At 39.3% G+C, this 16797-nt stretch overlaps 1 non-coding gene across 1 annotated transcript; it reads right to left on the bottom strand.

The window, feature by feature from the left end:
- Positions 1-11804: 11804 nt before the first annotated feature.
- On the bottom strand, positions 11805-11910 carry LOC149753674 (small nucleolar RNA R71). Its single transcript, XR_016409280.1, has one exon. It is a non-coding gene; the product is annotated as a small nucleolar RNA R71 (small nucleolar RNA).
- Positions 11911-16797: the final 4887 nt, after the last annotated feature.

Raw genomic sequence — 16797 nt, 5'->3', positions numbered from 1 at the left:
GTTCCTTCGCTTGAGCAACAGCTCCAGTGTTATCACAATAAACTGGGACTGGTCCAGCAATCTCGGGAACTACTCCTAACTCAGAGATGAACTTCTTCATCCAGACAGCTTCCTTAGCGGCTTCACTTACGGCAATGTATTCTGCCTCAATAGTTGAGTCAGCTACAGTTTGCTGTTTGGAACTCTTCCAGCTCACTGCACCACCATTTAGGGTAAAGACATACCCTGAAGTGGACTTGCTATCATCTGGATCTGATTGAAAACTAGAATCAGAAAATCCTTCTAGTTTCAACTCAGATCCTTCATAAACTAGAAAAATATCTTTAGTCCTTCTCAAGTACTTAAGAATATTTTTCACAGCTATCCAATGATCCTCTCCTGGATCAGCCTGAAATCTACTTGTTATGCCTAAGGCATAAGCAACATCAGGCCTAGTACATAGCATAGCATACATAATCGATCCTACTGCCGAAGCATAGGGAATAGAATTCATTCTATTCCTCTCTTCAGATGTCTTAGGAGACATCTTCTTAGAGAGACGTATGCCATGACTCATAGGCAAATAACCTCTTTTACTTTCTTCCATGCTGAATCTTTTCAGCACATTATCTATGTACCTAGACTGGGACAAGCCTAGCATCCTTTTAGATCTATCCCTATAGATCTTTATACCAAGTATATAGGATGCTTCTCCCAAGTCTTTCATGGAAAAGCTTTTTGACAGCCAAGTCTTGACCGATTGTAACATTGGAATATCATTTCCAATGATCAGTATGTCATCTACATACAATATTAAGAAGACAATGGCACTCCCACTAGTCTTCTTGTACACACATGGTTCATCCACATTTTTGATAAAACCAAACTCTTTGACTGTTGTATCAAAACGGATGTTCCAACTCCTTGATGCTTGCTTTAATCCATAAATGGATCTCTTAAGCTTGCATACTTGATTTGCTCTCTTACTTGAGACAAATCCTTCTGGCTGTGTCATGTAAACCTCTTCCTCAAGATAACCATTAAGGAAGGCGGTTTTGACATCCATCTGCCAGATTTCATAATCATAGTATGCAGCTATTGCAAGCAAAATCCGAATAGATTTGAGCATAGCTACTGGCGAAAAAGTTTCATCATAGTCAATTCCTTGCTTTTGCCTGAAACCTTTTGCCACTAATCTAGCCTTGTAGGTTTCTACTTGGCCATCTGCTCCAATCTTTTTCTTATAGACCCATTTGCAACCTATAGGGTTTACACCCTCTGGTGCATCAACCAAAGTCCATACTTGGTTGGTATACATAGAATCTATTTCGGATTTCATGGCTTCTAGCCATTTGTCAGAGTCACTACTCATGACAGCTTCCGAATAGGTCAGAGGATCATTATTCTGAACAATGTGGGCTTCATCATTCCCAATGATGAACCCATACCTCTCAGGTGCTCTTCGCACTCTATCTGACCTTCGGAGAGGAGATGTGTGTTGTGGTTGTACCTCATCAATGGGTACATCTGGTTGAAGAATTTCTTGTGTTTCTATTTGTAGGTCTTGAACTTCTTCAAGTTCAATTTTCCTATCCTTGCCCTTTTCTAAGATAAACTCTTTTTCTAAGAAAATGGCATGCCTACCTACAAAAACTTTTTGTTCGGTAGGATGATAGAAGATGTATCCTATACTATCTTTAGGATAACCTACAAAAATACATTTATCTGATCTAGCACTTAGCTTGTGTCCAAAATTTCTTTTGACATAAGCTTGACAACCCCATATCTTAAGATACTTAAGATTAGGCTTCTTTCCTCTCCATATCTCATATGGAGTGCTAGGTACAGACTTAGAAGGTACCCTGTTTAATATTAGTGCAGCGGTCTCTAGGGCAAAACCCCAGAAGAAAATAGGAAGATCAGTAAAGCACATCATGGACCTTACCATATCTAATAGAGTACGATTCCTCCGTTCAGCTACACCATTTAATTATGGCGTATACGGAGGTGTCCATTCAGAGAGAATGCCCTTTTCTTTAAGATGATTTAAAAACTCACTAGAAAGGTATTCACCGCCTCGATCAGATCGAAGGATTTTAATACACTTTCCGGTTTGTTTTTCAACCATACTTTGATACTCTTTAAACTTATCAAAAGCTTCGGATTTATGTTTCATAAGATACACATATCCGAACCTTGATAAATCATCAGTGAATGTGATGAAGTAAGAGTATCCACCTCTAGCTGGAGTTGTCATAGGACCACATACATCTGTGTGTACAAGTCCTAATAACTCACTTGCCCTTTCTCCATGTCCAGTGAATGGAGACTTAGTCATTTTACCCATAAGACAAGATTCACAAGTTCCTAATGATTCATAATCATAAGGATCAAAGAACTCTTCTTTGTATAACTTGTTGATTCTTGATTCGCTTATGTGACCAAGTCGGCAATGCCAAAGAAGGGTGTTATTCACTTCCTCTCTCTTTCTTTTATTGCTTTTATTAATATGAAAGACATTGTCATTAAGTAATAAAACAAGAAGACCATTTTCCATAATACCATTGCAAAGATGCTTATTAGAAAAATAAATAGAGCAACCATTGCCCTTTCCATTAATTTCAAATCCTTTCTTTAACAACAAAGGAATGAAAATTACATTTCTAATAATTTTGGGCATATAATAACAATCTTCTAATTGTAGGAGCTCTCCCGAAGGTAACTCCAAGTTGTAGGTTCCAACAGCTTCAGCCTGGATGGACTCTCCTCCAGCGCCATACAGCTCGAAGTCACCTTTCTTCAAAATTTTAATTTTCTGTAGTCCATGCAAAGATTTGCAAATGTGAAAACCACAGCCGGTATCCAATACCCATGAATTTGAATTTGAAGAACTTAATGACAAGTTGGCATGTAACATAAACATACCTTTTGATGCAACTCTTGCATCGGTCTTCATACTTGCAAGAAAACTCTTGCAATTCCTTTTCCAGTGTCCAGCTTTGCCGCAATGAAAACAGGTACTTGATCCGGAGTTTTTCTTTCCTTTTTTCTTTTTGATGCTACTCTTAGGGTTCAATCGTTTCTTAGAACCCTTATTGCCCGATTTTCTCTTAGAGGTGCCATCTATAAGAAGGAGTGGACCTTTATCCTTCTTAATATGGCCTTCAGCTGTTTTGAGCATATTTAACAGCTCGGGCAGGGAGGTGTTCAGCTTGTTCATGTGAAAGTTCACAACAAACTGAGAGAATGAATCAGGCAGTGATTGCAGGATCAAATCCTGACTGAGCTCACTATCCATAGCAAAACCTAATTGACTTAATCTAGTGATTAAGTCTATAACCATAAGAACATGGTTTTGCACTGGAGTTCCTTCATTCATTCTAGCACGAAACAACTGCTTAGATATCTCATACCTAGCAGTCCTGCTTTGTTCTCCATACAACTCTTTTAAATTGAGAAGTATGGATTGAGTGTCCATGCCTTCATGTTGCCTCTGTAATTCATTGCTCATAGAGGCAAGTATGATACATTTGACAGTCAAACTGTCATTTTTCCACATCTTATGTGTAGCAACCTCCTCTTCTGTAGCATCATCCCCTAGATCTCCAAGATCAGGGGTTTCAAGTATATAGGAAATTTTCTCCTGAGTGAGTACTATCTTTAAATTCCTCAACCAGTCCACATAGTTTGGTCCGGTCAACTTGTTGGCATCTAAGATGCCTCTTAGTGAAAGTGAAGAAGCCATTTAATAATTCTACATATGCAAGAACATAACTAATATAAGCAGACCAATCATGATGACATGTTTGCAACTAGATAAGGACTTTAATCTAATTTGTCTCCTACTATTCTTATCGAATATCATAGCCCTCTCCTATGATAAACGTGAAAATATAATTTTTCTTAGTAGGGTTGAGATCCTAATTCATCATAAAAAGCCTTGTGGTTACACAACAAACCTTTATGAGTTCAAAGGTAGGAAACTCTTTCCGATTGCATCTCATGCAATTCTCAACTTTATCTTGTCCTCTTAAAATACTTATTGCCTTGTGTTAGCACAACAAACAATAATATTTTAGTTAAGTCAAATCCTTCATTTCCATATAGTCATATTCGAATAATATTGCCCTTGTGGTTGCACAACAAGGCAATATATTAAAATATGCCATAAGCATCTTAATGCACCAAGACAGTATAACATCAGTCCCCATTGCAAGTTTTGTGTTAGCACAACAAACTAGCATGGATCTTGACATAATAATATCGAGGCATGAAGGAAGGCTATCAATAGTGTTATATCAATATTAAGCTTATCCATAATAGGCAATCAAACAATTGGCCAGGTAAGCAAGTGGGAGGCTCCCCTTACTCAAAGAGTAAGGTCCTAATTAAGTAACCACCTTTAGTGCTTTCCTTAGACACCAATTAAATTAATTGTTCTAGAATGGGTTAGCTCAAAATTTTTTAACACTATGACTTAATATACTTTTTATTGAGGGCTTACTAGTCTCTAGCACATTCTTTAATTGTAACATATATTTAACATATCTAAAATAAGCTATCATGCATCATAGCTATCTCATAGCATGTATAAATCATAAGCAACTAATTAACATGCTTCAACATATCTTCATATGGAAAATTTCATATCATGACATTTTATTACATATCATATCATATATGAATCATATATTTCAGCATTTCATTAAGCATATGACATTACTATCTCATAGTAAATTAATAATCATACATCATGCATTATTATTTGATTGAACCAATTAAGGATAGCTCTGATACCACTGTAGGGTTCTAGCATGTCATAATGGGCAGCGGAAGCTAGGGATTTTAAAAATTTTCTTAATAAAGTCCCTATGCATGAAACCCTTTTAAGCCTAGATCACCTTAATGATTACAATCAAATAATATAAAATAAATGCAGAATTAGTAGAATACCTCAAATGCTAATCCAAAGTGTACAATCTCCACGAGGCGTCCAAGTGTCCGCCCTCCAATGGTGATCCACACGAAAACTTGATCAAGACTTTAGCTCCAAAGACTTTTGATCCTTAATGCAGAATTCTTCTAAAGAACTCTAATGGCTTGCTTTCCTTCCTTTCTATTTTTCTTTAGCCTTCTAAAATCACTTCTAATCCTTTTGTCCTAATGAAGACCACCTTGTCTTGGCTTAGGACACACTAGAAGCAATGTTAGAAAGAAAGAAACTAATGTAAGAAAGAAGGAATATGAGAGAGAGAGAGTTGGATTGATTTCCGATGATCAGAAAACACCGGGAGCATTCCTATTTATAGATGGCGTGGGGATGCATCACCAAAGGATGCATCCCATCCACACATCCTTCAGATGGGGCGTGATAAGAGGAGAGAAGGCGCCACAAAAATAGGGAGAGGCGTATCAAAAGTGGTTAAGATAAGATCAAGCGCTTATGATGTGGCGCTTGATTCCCTAAGCACCTCTTCATGAAAATGCGCCGTACTCTTCCCTTTCTTCACTTCTTCTCACGCAACAAAAATAGGAACCAACCTTATCCATTCATCAAGGGTTGATGATGATCCAAAGGCCATGAAAGAAGGCGCCATATATCCCTTAGGCGTGATGAAGAGAGAAGAGAGAGAATGGATAAGATCAAATAAATGGTTCATCCTTATCCATTTAATCTTCACGTATTCTCTCTCTTTCCTTCACCTATTTTTCATCTCCACGCCTCCCAATGATATCCATCACGTCATCATGATCTCCCATCATCCTATGATGAAAATCCAATGGCTCCAATTCATGGCGCCATCCATTTGATCCATCTCTTCATCCAAATGTTGATCCAACGGTCAAAAATGAATGATTTATCAAATCTAATCCAATTAGACTCAAACCAAGCCAATTAGGTGCCAACTCTTGGCTAACCCATATTAGAATATGATCTAATCAAATTAGATCAATTAAGAATCAGATTCGAATCCAATTCGAATCAGATTCGAATCCAGTTCGAATCAGGAGCTAAGGTTTGCAACACCTGCTAGGATGTTTATCTTGCAAACATGATCTAATCCAATTAGACCCTTGATAAGTTTTCTTGTGTGTGACCCATTGGGTTCCATACTTAGCCAGCAATAGGTGTGAGTGCGAGTTGACCCAACTTGATTAGAACTCTTCTAATCGATTTAAGTCCAAACTGCGCGAACCCAAACTTAACAATTAGAATCCTTTCTAATTGGTGATCGAATTAAACTCTTTAATTCGATCAAACCTATAAGACAAGATTGACGTCTAGCAACGTGTCATGTCTATCCGGAAAATATGGAATTTGGTGGAAATACCAAAAATACCCTTCAGTGGCAAGTTACCATGCAATTCAATCCTTTAATCAAACTGCATCCCAAATATGTATATGAGTATGAATATATGTCAAACTCAATTTCATATTCATATTTTTCTCGATCTTTTAATGATAATTCAAATAATGAAACATTAGAAACTCTTTCTAATTTTCATTCTGCTTTGATCAAAGGCTTCCTGAATTATCATATGATTAGAATAAATAGGATGCTATCTTCTCTTACTAGAAGTGATTAATTCCTTGTTGACCTACTCATAATCTTCGTACACAATCCACCATATCCAGAAGACCTCGTACATAACTTATTGTCATGAATGAGTGTAAACCAAAACATAGGTTCATGTGCACAAGATACCATGGTGGTCTCAGGTCAAAGGATCAGTTGCACAACTCCCACTAAGAGAATCATCTTTTGACATGTAAGTAAGACTTCATAAGATTTCTCTTTGTAGGTCAATTCAGTGAACTCATTCTTCTAATGAGCGCCCATATCTTTGTATTAGTGTCTCCACACAAATGATTGTGAGATCAATCATCCTCTGCATCGAGCATACATAAGACATGCCAGTCTTTCCGGTAATCATTGATCTCCGACTCAATGTACCAATGACTGAGAATATTTAAGATTAGAATTTTAGGATTTTAAGTCTCACTAGTATGATCTCATCATAGTCTTAAAACCATTGCCCTAATCTAAGGAGTTTATCATAAATATAATCAACAGCATATGATAAAATATAATGCCTTTATTCATATTTAAATGTCATGTACATGATTTGGACAAATCAAAAGAAAAACCCTTCGCAATACATATTGCAATTGGCTTGTAGGGCATCTACTCTTTCAGATTATTCTTACTTCATAACATTTATTGATGATTGCTCTCGGTATGGATATGTGTATCTTATGAGATACATGTCTGAAGCTTTTGAAAAGTTCAAAGAGTTCAGATATGAAATAGAAAAACAAACAGGAAAACTCATTAAGGTTCTTCGATTAGATCGAGGAGGTGAATACCTTAGTGGAGAGATCCGAGATTATCTCAAAGAAAATAGTATAGTTTCACAATGGACCCCTCCTGGTATACCTTAGCTCAACAGAGTGTCAGAAAGAAAGAATCGGACCCTATTGGATATGGTTAGGTCCATGATAAGCTTCACTGATTTACCCTTATTCCGTTGGGGAGATGCCCTACTTTCTGTAATTTATATATTGAATAAAGTTCCCTCTAAGTCTGTTCCTACACACCATATGAGATATGGCATGGTAAGAAACCAAGTCTTGGTCATTTCAAGATTTGAGGATGTCCGGCTCACGTCAAGCGACAACAGGCGGACAAGTTAGAGGCTAGGACAATTAGTGCTCGTTTTATAGGATATCCAAAAGAGTCATTAGAATACAATTTTTACGTTCCAGAGGATCACAAAGTGTTTGTGAGCCGACATGCTGTCTTTCTAGAAAAACAGTTTATCCTTGATAAAGATAGTGAGAGGAAAATTAAGCTCGAAGAGAAAGTCTCTAAGGAGCAATGAGCCACTGTGCCTATAGAACCTATTCATATTGAGCCAATACACGTAGAACCTTCTCCACCTCGTAGATCTAGTAGGATTTTCCATTCTTCTGAAAGGTACTTAGGTATGCTTACAAAGGAAGTAGAAGAAGTGTTTCTCATGGAAAATAGGGATCATTGTAAGGATCCCAATACCTACAACGAGGTGATGTTAAACATCGATTCCGAAAAATGGATGGAAGCGATAAAGTCAGAAATGAACTCCATGCATACCAACCAAGTCTGGACCTTCGTAGATCCACCATAAGGTATAGTACCTATTGGATGTTAATGGATCTATACGAGAAAATTAAGTTCGGATGGCTAGGTAGAGACCTATAAGACAAGGCTAGTGGCAAAAGGTTATAGTCAGCGCAAAGGCATTGACTATCAGAAAACCTTTTTATCTGTAGCCATGCTGAATTCCATTCGAACATTGTTTGCTATTGCAACATATCATGATTATGAGATATGGTAGATGGATGCAAAAACTGCATTCTTAAATGGATATCTTGAGGAAGATATCTATATGAAACAGCCTTTGGGTTTCACTTTCAGTGATGGTGATCACAAGGTCTGCAAACTGCAAATGTCCATCTATGGACTAAAGCGAATGTCTCGGAGTTGGAACACTCATTTTAATGATGTAATCAAATCATTTGATTTCATCAAAAACGAAAAGGAACCATGTGTATAAAAGAAGGTTAGTGGGAGGGCTGTTATATTCCTCGTATTGTACGTGGATGATATCCTTCTAATTGGAAATGATATTTTCATGCTTACTGATAAGTGCTGATTAATCTATAATTTAATATTCTTTTTCCAGCACTTATCAATGATCTTAAATGGATAACTACTTGTTTTACCAAGAAATTGAATAAACAATGAAATAAATTTAAATTATGGTAAGAGGTAAATAATACTTTTTTTAAAACAGACTCTGAATTTGTTTCTCTTCTGGTTGAGATCTTTCATAAAAACATTCAAGGAGGAGATTGTGTTGACCCAAGGTTCAGCACTAAGAGGCTGAACTTTAGGCGCCTAATCCTCCTCTACTTGGTTCTGATTTGTATTAGTCAGTCTTCGCCTGCTGAATAGGATCCAATCCTTGGATGCTGCTTGGTTGGGTTCGAACACAAGTCACACAGGGTACTACAGAAATTCAGGCGCCCCAAATTGAGCATCACGGCCGAAATATGCTCCTCCCTCCCGTTCCAGCCACGAGTTCCACGCGACGGATCCACGTTTTCAACATCTTCCATGAACTCCTTCGTGATTCACCCATCCAGGCGTCTGCCCTTCCCTTCCGCCCGTGATCCAGTCCTTTCCGTCCGACTGCAAGCGTGATCCCGACGTCCCAACCGCATCCAGCGCCTTCGTTTTCATCCGGATCCAATCCCAGCAGCCATAGCCAGATTCTCCGCACGTTCCCCTTTCTCCCGCGATGCATCCAGCCAGGCATTTTCCGCATTCAAGCACCTATGGCATCGTCGTCGTCCCCGGGTGTTCCGCCTGCGACCGTTCCTCCGTCGATCCCGCAGCCAGACATCTTCCACATCAGCCCGTTCCAGCAGCATCCAACGACCACACCAGCCACCAGCATCTGCAAATCTCGTCCCGGAATCACAGCATCCGCACCATGATCTTCAGCCCCTCTCCCGTCATCCCAGCAGCAACCGCATCCGCGTGCCAATCTTCCGCCCGAAATCCAGCCACGGATTGACGCCCTCCGCCCTCTCCAAGCTTGCTGGGGACCTATAAAAGGAGGCCATCGTTCGGTGGCAAAAGGGGGGGAGAGCTCGGGGGGGAGAAAAGAAACAGAGGATACTCTGTTTCGGTGAAGAAGAAAAGAGGCCACCAGCCGAGAGAAAGAAATAAAAAAAAAAAGAAGAGAGAGAGAGAGGGAAAGAGAATATTTGTGATATTTTGGGAAGAATGAGAGGTGCTCAATTTCATTTGAAGATGGGAGGTCGTCCGGAAGCCATGATCGGCTAAACATCTAGTCTAGGGCTGGATGAAGCCCTAGCAATGTATCAGGGCATTGTGGTTCTTATTTTTTTTAATTATTTTGGAGCTTGTTTAAATTCTTATTTCCAATGAAATATTTCTTCATGATATTTAAATTTTGAGCATGCTAGTTACTAATCATGTTTGCTAAAGTAGTCTAAGATGATCCATGCCTAGGAAGATGAAGTGTGCTGCATCCTAGATTAGCATACTTAGGTAGACACTTCATGCTACACCGAAGATGGATCTTCCTAACACTCTTTATGCTTTTATTTTAAAAGGCTTGTAGCCAAAATTGCATGCTTCTCCAAAAGATAAAAATTAAGAACACAATTCTTGATGCAATGCTATGTGGTGGATTCCGAACCCTAGATCTATTTACTTTGATAAAATTTCAATTCGTACTCATAGATTAATTTAGTTTAATCAAGTTAGCAAATCCTTCTTCTTGATTTATTTTTAAAAGAAAAATAACTTATTCTCCAATCCCTGTGGACCGACACCCGTAACCACTATCCTACAGGATACGTGCTATTGCGTGGTTTATTTTTGAAATTGAAAAGAACCGATCAATTTTTGGCGCCGTTGCCAGGGATTGCTAGCATAGTTATTTTTCTTATTAAAAAAAATATTTAAAATTTAAAAAAAATTTAAAAAAAATTTCTATTATTGTTACTTTTCTTATCTTCTTTTTCTCCCTTACTAATTTTTATTTATTTATTTAGTTTTTTTCAGGAATCGAGAAAAAAAAATCTGGGATGATCAAAAGGAGAACTGCCGGAAAAGAAATACTGTAGAGGTTTGCAAAAAAATAAAAAATAAATTGCTGGAGAAATTCCCTTTGGTAACCTCTAAACTTTTCTTATTTAAATTAATTATTGGTTTGAAATTTTGTGGTGATTGTTTGATTTTAATTATAGCAAAATTGTGAATGCATGCTTGATACACATACACAAATCAATTTGCACATAGTAAGGGCAATCACCCCAACAAGATAAGAGCCGGATTTCATCACCGGACTCTTGCCCAACTTAGGTGAACTCAATCTCACATAGTGTCATCTTTAATTAAAATCAATTAGACGTTGGCCCCTAGGGACATTCGAGCTCAATAGGACGAAGATCACCGAAAGTTGCACCAATTTCGCTCTGTGGCTTAGTTGATGTCTAGGCAAGCTTTGTCCCTATAAGGGAGACAGTTCATCTGTTCGAGGCAAGTGGGTTTTAAGTGGGACCTTTGCGAACGCATCGTGACCCCTCCACTTACCTGGGAGCTTACCTGGTCAACTTGGTTCATTAGACCGGATTGGAGGCTTAGGTGCCCTCTTCAAACCAGTTAGGAGCTGTCTAGTGATTTTAGGACAAAGACTAGGATTGATATGCTTTTCTCTTTTATTGCATGCTTGATTGATCGAGTACTAGTGTATGCACGGTAGTCGTTCTAGCGTACAAAACCTATTACCTTTTGACCCTGAAATAGAACGAACCCTTAGGAACATTCGAGCTAAGATCAAAACATTAGGATCATCCCCACCTCTTAAGATGGCTGAAGAACAACCCAAACTCCTGAGGGAATATTTTACTCCCACTATTTACACTTCCCCATCTTGCATTCGATTACCTGAGGTAGCAGCTGTACAATATGAAATAAAGTCTAGTGTGATCCAAATGCTTCCATCTTTTTATGGGCTCACCAATGAAGATCCATATAAACACCTAGATGAATTCCTTGAGATTTGCACCACTGTCAAGATTCAGAATTTCACTGATGATGCTCTGAAACTTAGGTTATTCCTCTTCTCCCTTAAAGATAGAGCCAAACAATGGCTGAATTCTTTAGAAGCTAACTCAATTCGTTCTTGGGATCAAATGCAACAAGAATTCCTTAAAAAATACTTTCCCATAGGAAGAACGAACCAGTTTAGACGTGCCATGACAAGCTTCTCCCAAACTGAGGGAGAAGAATTTCATGAAACTTGGGAGAGATTTAGGGACCTAATCCGTAAATGCCCTCATCATCAAATACCTAAGTGGCAATTAGTGCAATGTTTTTATGACGGATTGACAGAACAAAACCGTCAGATGATCGATGCTGCATGCGGGGGCACTTTTATGCTTCAAAATGAGCATGAAGCATGGAAATTATTTGAAAATCTTAATGAAAACTCCCTCCACCATGCTTCATGTTCTCGTCAAGCACCCCCGAGTTCTCAAAGAAAAGGGACCATTTGTGAAATAAGTCATTCTATGGACCTGTCTAGCAAGGTAGATGCATTGTCCCATAAGATTGACCAACTAATGATAGGAGGACATGTCGTTAGCTCTTCCCATGCACAAGTGTGTGCTATCTGTTCTAGCCCATCGCATCCTATTCATGAGTGCCCCTCAGCACCCCAATATCCCGAACTCGTGCAAGAACACATCAATGCTGCCCAAACACAGCCCAGACCGGGTAATGATCCATTTTCCAATACATATAATCCGGGATGGCGGAATCATCCAAATTTTTCTTGGAGGCAGCAAGCTTCTAATACCTCCCAACCCTTCTCCCAAAATTTTCAAAACCCTCAGAATTTTCATCTCTACCGTCCCTCAACTCAATTTCAGCATCCTCCTCCTCCAACCCAAAGAAATACAGCCTTTGAGGAGAAAGTGTTGACTGCCCTTCAAGGTTTGGAGGCAAATACACAACTATTGCACTCTCACACACAATCAATTGCTAAGCTAGAATCCCAAATGGGTCAACTAGCTAATGCATTAAACAAGCGAGAGGAAGGTAAGCTTCCAAGTCAACCAATGAGTAATCCTAGGGGACAATATGTGGCTCAAGAAACTCGCCTAAATCATGAGCAAGCGAATGCTTTGACTACCCTAAGGAGTGGACGTATAATAGATAATAAGGTTGGGGAGGGTAACAATAAGGAGGATGAAGAAGAGGAGAGGAATGTTTCACATGAAAACCTAAAACCTTCTTCAGCTAGTCCACCATCTGTCACAACCAATACTCTAGAGGCTCCATTTCCTGAAGCACTTAATGCACCCACTCCCTTTGGCAAGAAGGGAACTTCACTAGAAGAGATGATGGAGGTGTTCAAACAAGTTAAAATCAACCTTCCACTTCTTGATGCCATCAAACAAGTTCCCTCCTATGCCAAATTTCTCAAAGACCTTTGCACCCAAAAGTGAAAATCTAGGACACATGTGCCTAAAAAGGTCTTACTTACTGAACAGGTAAGTTCCATTCTCCAATACAACACCCCTCCAAAATTCAAAGATCCTGGCGCTCCCACTATTTCCTGTGTCATAGGAGATAACTCCATTGACCGAGCACTCTTAGATCTAGGGGCAACTGTGAATCTTCTACCCTATTCAGTCTATGAGAAATTTGGGTTAGGTGAATTAAAACCTACCTCAGTGTCCTTACAATTGGTTGATCGATCTGTGAAGATACCACGGGGGATGATTGAAGATGTTCTTGTCAAGGTAGACAAATTCTATTTTCCAGTAGATTTTATCGTCCTTGACATGGAACATGTGCCCAACCTAAAAAAACAAATCCCTGTGATTCTTGGTCGTCCCTTTTTAGCGACAGCCAATGCATGCATCAATTGTAGAACTGGGGCAATGGATATATCATTTGGGAACATGAAAATTAAATTGAATGTGTTTCATGCCGCTGACCAACATGTGAGGGAAGACGAGTGTTGCCTAATTGACGAAATGGATGATCTTGTAGAGGAAGCCCTTCCCTATATCTTAGCCAATGACCCCTTAGAGGCATGTCTGGCCCATTTTGACATTGACAACTTTGATATAGACAAAGCCATAGAAGAAGTTAACATCTTACTTGACAATCAATCTCCTGTGAGTTCCCTTCCTTGGAAGAGCCGACCTGAACCTCTTCCTCCCATTGCTAGCGCGCCACTTTGTCCTTCCATTGATTCACCACCTAAACTTGAGTTAAAGCCACTTCCAACAAATCTTAAGTATGCCTTTCTAGGACCAGAAGATAGCCTCCCTGTAATTATCGCAGCCAACTTATCTACTGAACAGGAGGGTAAACTTTTGAGGGTGCTAGAAGAAAATAAACATGCCATAGGATGGTCTGTAGCCGATTTGAAAGGGGTTGACCCCTCTGTTTGCATGCATCGAATTCATCTCGAAGATGATGCAAAGCCTACCCGAGAAATGCAAAGAAGACTCAACCCTAACATGAAGGAGGTAGTCAAGAAAGAAGTGGTGAAGTTATTAGATGCCGGAATCATTTATCCAATTTCTGATAGTAAGTGGGTGAGTCCGACACAAGTGGTACCCAAGAAATCAGGTATCACTGTGATTGAGAATACGGAAGGAGAATTAATACAAACACGCACAACCACGGGTTGGCGCGTGTGCATTGACTATAGAAAACTTAATTCAATAACTAGGAAGGACCATTTCCCTCTACCTTTCATAGATCAAATTTTGGAACGGTTGGCTGGTCAAGGTTTCTACTACTTCTTAGATGGTTATTCTGGATATAACCAAGTACCTGTCTACCCGGACGATCAAGAGAAGACCACCTTTACTTGCCCATTTGGGACATTTGCATATAGGAGGATGCCTTTTGGACTATGTAATGCACCCGCAACTTTTCAACGATGCATGATGGCCATCTTTTCAGATATGGTGGAAAACTTTCTAGAAGTATTCATTGATGATTTCTCAGTTTTTGGCCTATCTTTTGATGATTGTCTGAACAATTTGACCTTAGTTTTGAAAAGATGTAAGGAGACCAACCTAGTATTAAGTTGGGAAAAGAGCCATTTCATGGTTCAAGAAGGCATAGTTTTAGGACATGTCGTGTCCAAGAGGGGCATTGAAGTAGATAAAGCCAAAGTCGATCTTATTTCCAATCTTCCTCCACCAAAAACTGTGAAACAAATCCGATCATTCCTTGGCCATGCTGGTTTCTACCGTCGCTTTATTCAGGATTTCAGTAAGATTTCCAAACCCTTGTGCAATCTTCTTGCCAAGGACACTCCCTTTGTCTTTGATAAAACATGCGAGGAGGCATTTGAAAATCTTCGCTCGAAATTAACCACTGCACCTATCATACGGCCCCCTAATTGGACCCTTCCATTTGAACTAATGTGTGATGCATCCGACTATGCTATTGGGGCAGTCTTAGGGCAACGGCTAGATAAAGTACCTCATGTCATTTACTATGCTAGTAAAGCACTCTCAGATGCACAATTAAACTACACCACCACTGAGAAAGAATTGCTAGCGGTAGTATTCGCACTAGACAAGTTTCGATCTTACTTATTAGGATCCAAGGTTACCGTATTCACTGATCATGCTGCCCTTCGACACCTTCTTGCAAAGAAGGATACCAAACCCCGTCTGATTCGATGGATTCTTTTACTACAAGAATTTGACCTAAAAATTCGTGACAAGAAAGGAACTGCAAATGTCGTAGCAGACCACTTATCTAGGATTCTTCTTGAGCCCTCTTGTAAAAATACCTCACCCTTGCACGATTCTTTTCTAGATGAACAATTATTTGAGGTACAAAGAATAAAAACGCCATGGTTTGCAAACATAGTGAATTACCTTGCCATAGGACGAATTCCTGATGATTGGTCAACTCAAGATAAGAACCGATTCTTTTCACAAGTAAAGTTCTATTATTGGGATGATCCTGATTTATTCAAGTATTGTCCCGATCAAGTCATCCGTCGATGTGTCCCTGAATGTGAATTTCAAAGTATTCTTTCATTCTGCCATTCACAAGCTTGTGGGGGACATTTTGGGGGTAGAAAAACTGCAGCAAAAGTTTTACAAAGTGGATTTTATTGGCCCACACTTTTCAAAGATGCCCATAACTTTTGCCAAACTTGTGAACGGTGCCAACGGATGGGTACCATCTCTCGTAGAGATATGATGCCTCTCAATCCTATTTTAATTGTAGAAATCTTTGATGTCTGGGGTATTGACTTCATGGGCCCTTTCCCACCATCCTTTGGTTTCGAATATATTCTGGTAGGGGTTGATTATGTTTCAAAATGGGTAGAAGCTGTCGCCACTAAAACTAATGACCACAAGGTTGTGATTAAATTTTTACATGAAAACATCTTTTGTCGTTTTGGTACACCCCGAGCCATTATCAGTGATGGGGGATCTCATTTTTGCAACCGATCTTTCGAGGCTTTGGTTCGCAAATATAACATCACCCACAAAGTTGCTACCCCATACCATCCCCAAACGAGTGGACAAGTCGAGGTGTCCAATAGAGAGCTAAAACACATCTTAGAGAAAACGGTACGTTCCGATAGGAAAGATTGGTCTCAAAGGATAAATGATGCACTCTGGGCTTATCGTACCGCCTACAAAACTCCTCTTGGCATGTCCCCCTACCGATTAGTTTTTGGTAAAGCTTGTCACTTACCGGTAGAACTTGAACATAGAGCTTTCTGGGCTATAAAAAAATTTAACTTAGACATGGCAGTAGCTGGTCCTCACCGAAAACTCCAACTAAGTGAACTTGAAGAATTGCGTAATGAGGCTTATGAAAATGCTAAAATTTATAAAGCAAGGACTAAGGCTTTTCATGATAAAAATATTAACCGTAAGTCCTTCGAACCTGGTCAAAAGGTTTGGCTGTTCAATTCCAAGTTGCGACTCTTCCCGGATAAACTTCGCTCTAGGTGGGATGGACCATTCGTAGTGAAAAAGGTTTCTCCTTATGGTGCAGTAGAGATCCAACACCTCAATGGTGGACATGTTTTAAAAGTCAATGGTCAAAGGTTAAAACCTTATGTAGACTGTGTTGCCGACGGGCAATTGATCGAATCTCTTAATTTAACGAACCCTGTTTATCAAAATAATTAAGGACCCACTGTGTCTGGCTGAAGACAATAAACTTAGCG

This window comes from Phoenix dactylifera, chromosome 4, assembly GCF_051530095.1.
Source record: "Phoenix dactylifera cultivar Ajwa chromosome 4, Ajwa_hap1_PhDact_Kaust_v1.1, whole genome shotgun sequence".
Lineage (NCBI taxonomy): Eukaryota > Viridiplantae > Streptophyta > Magnoliopsida > Arecales > Arecaceae > Phoenix > Phoenix dactylifera.
Note: the sequence above shows the minus strand (reverse complement) of the source record. Positions and strands in the feature narration are given on the sequence as shown.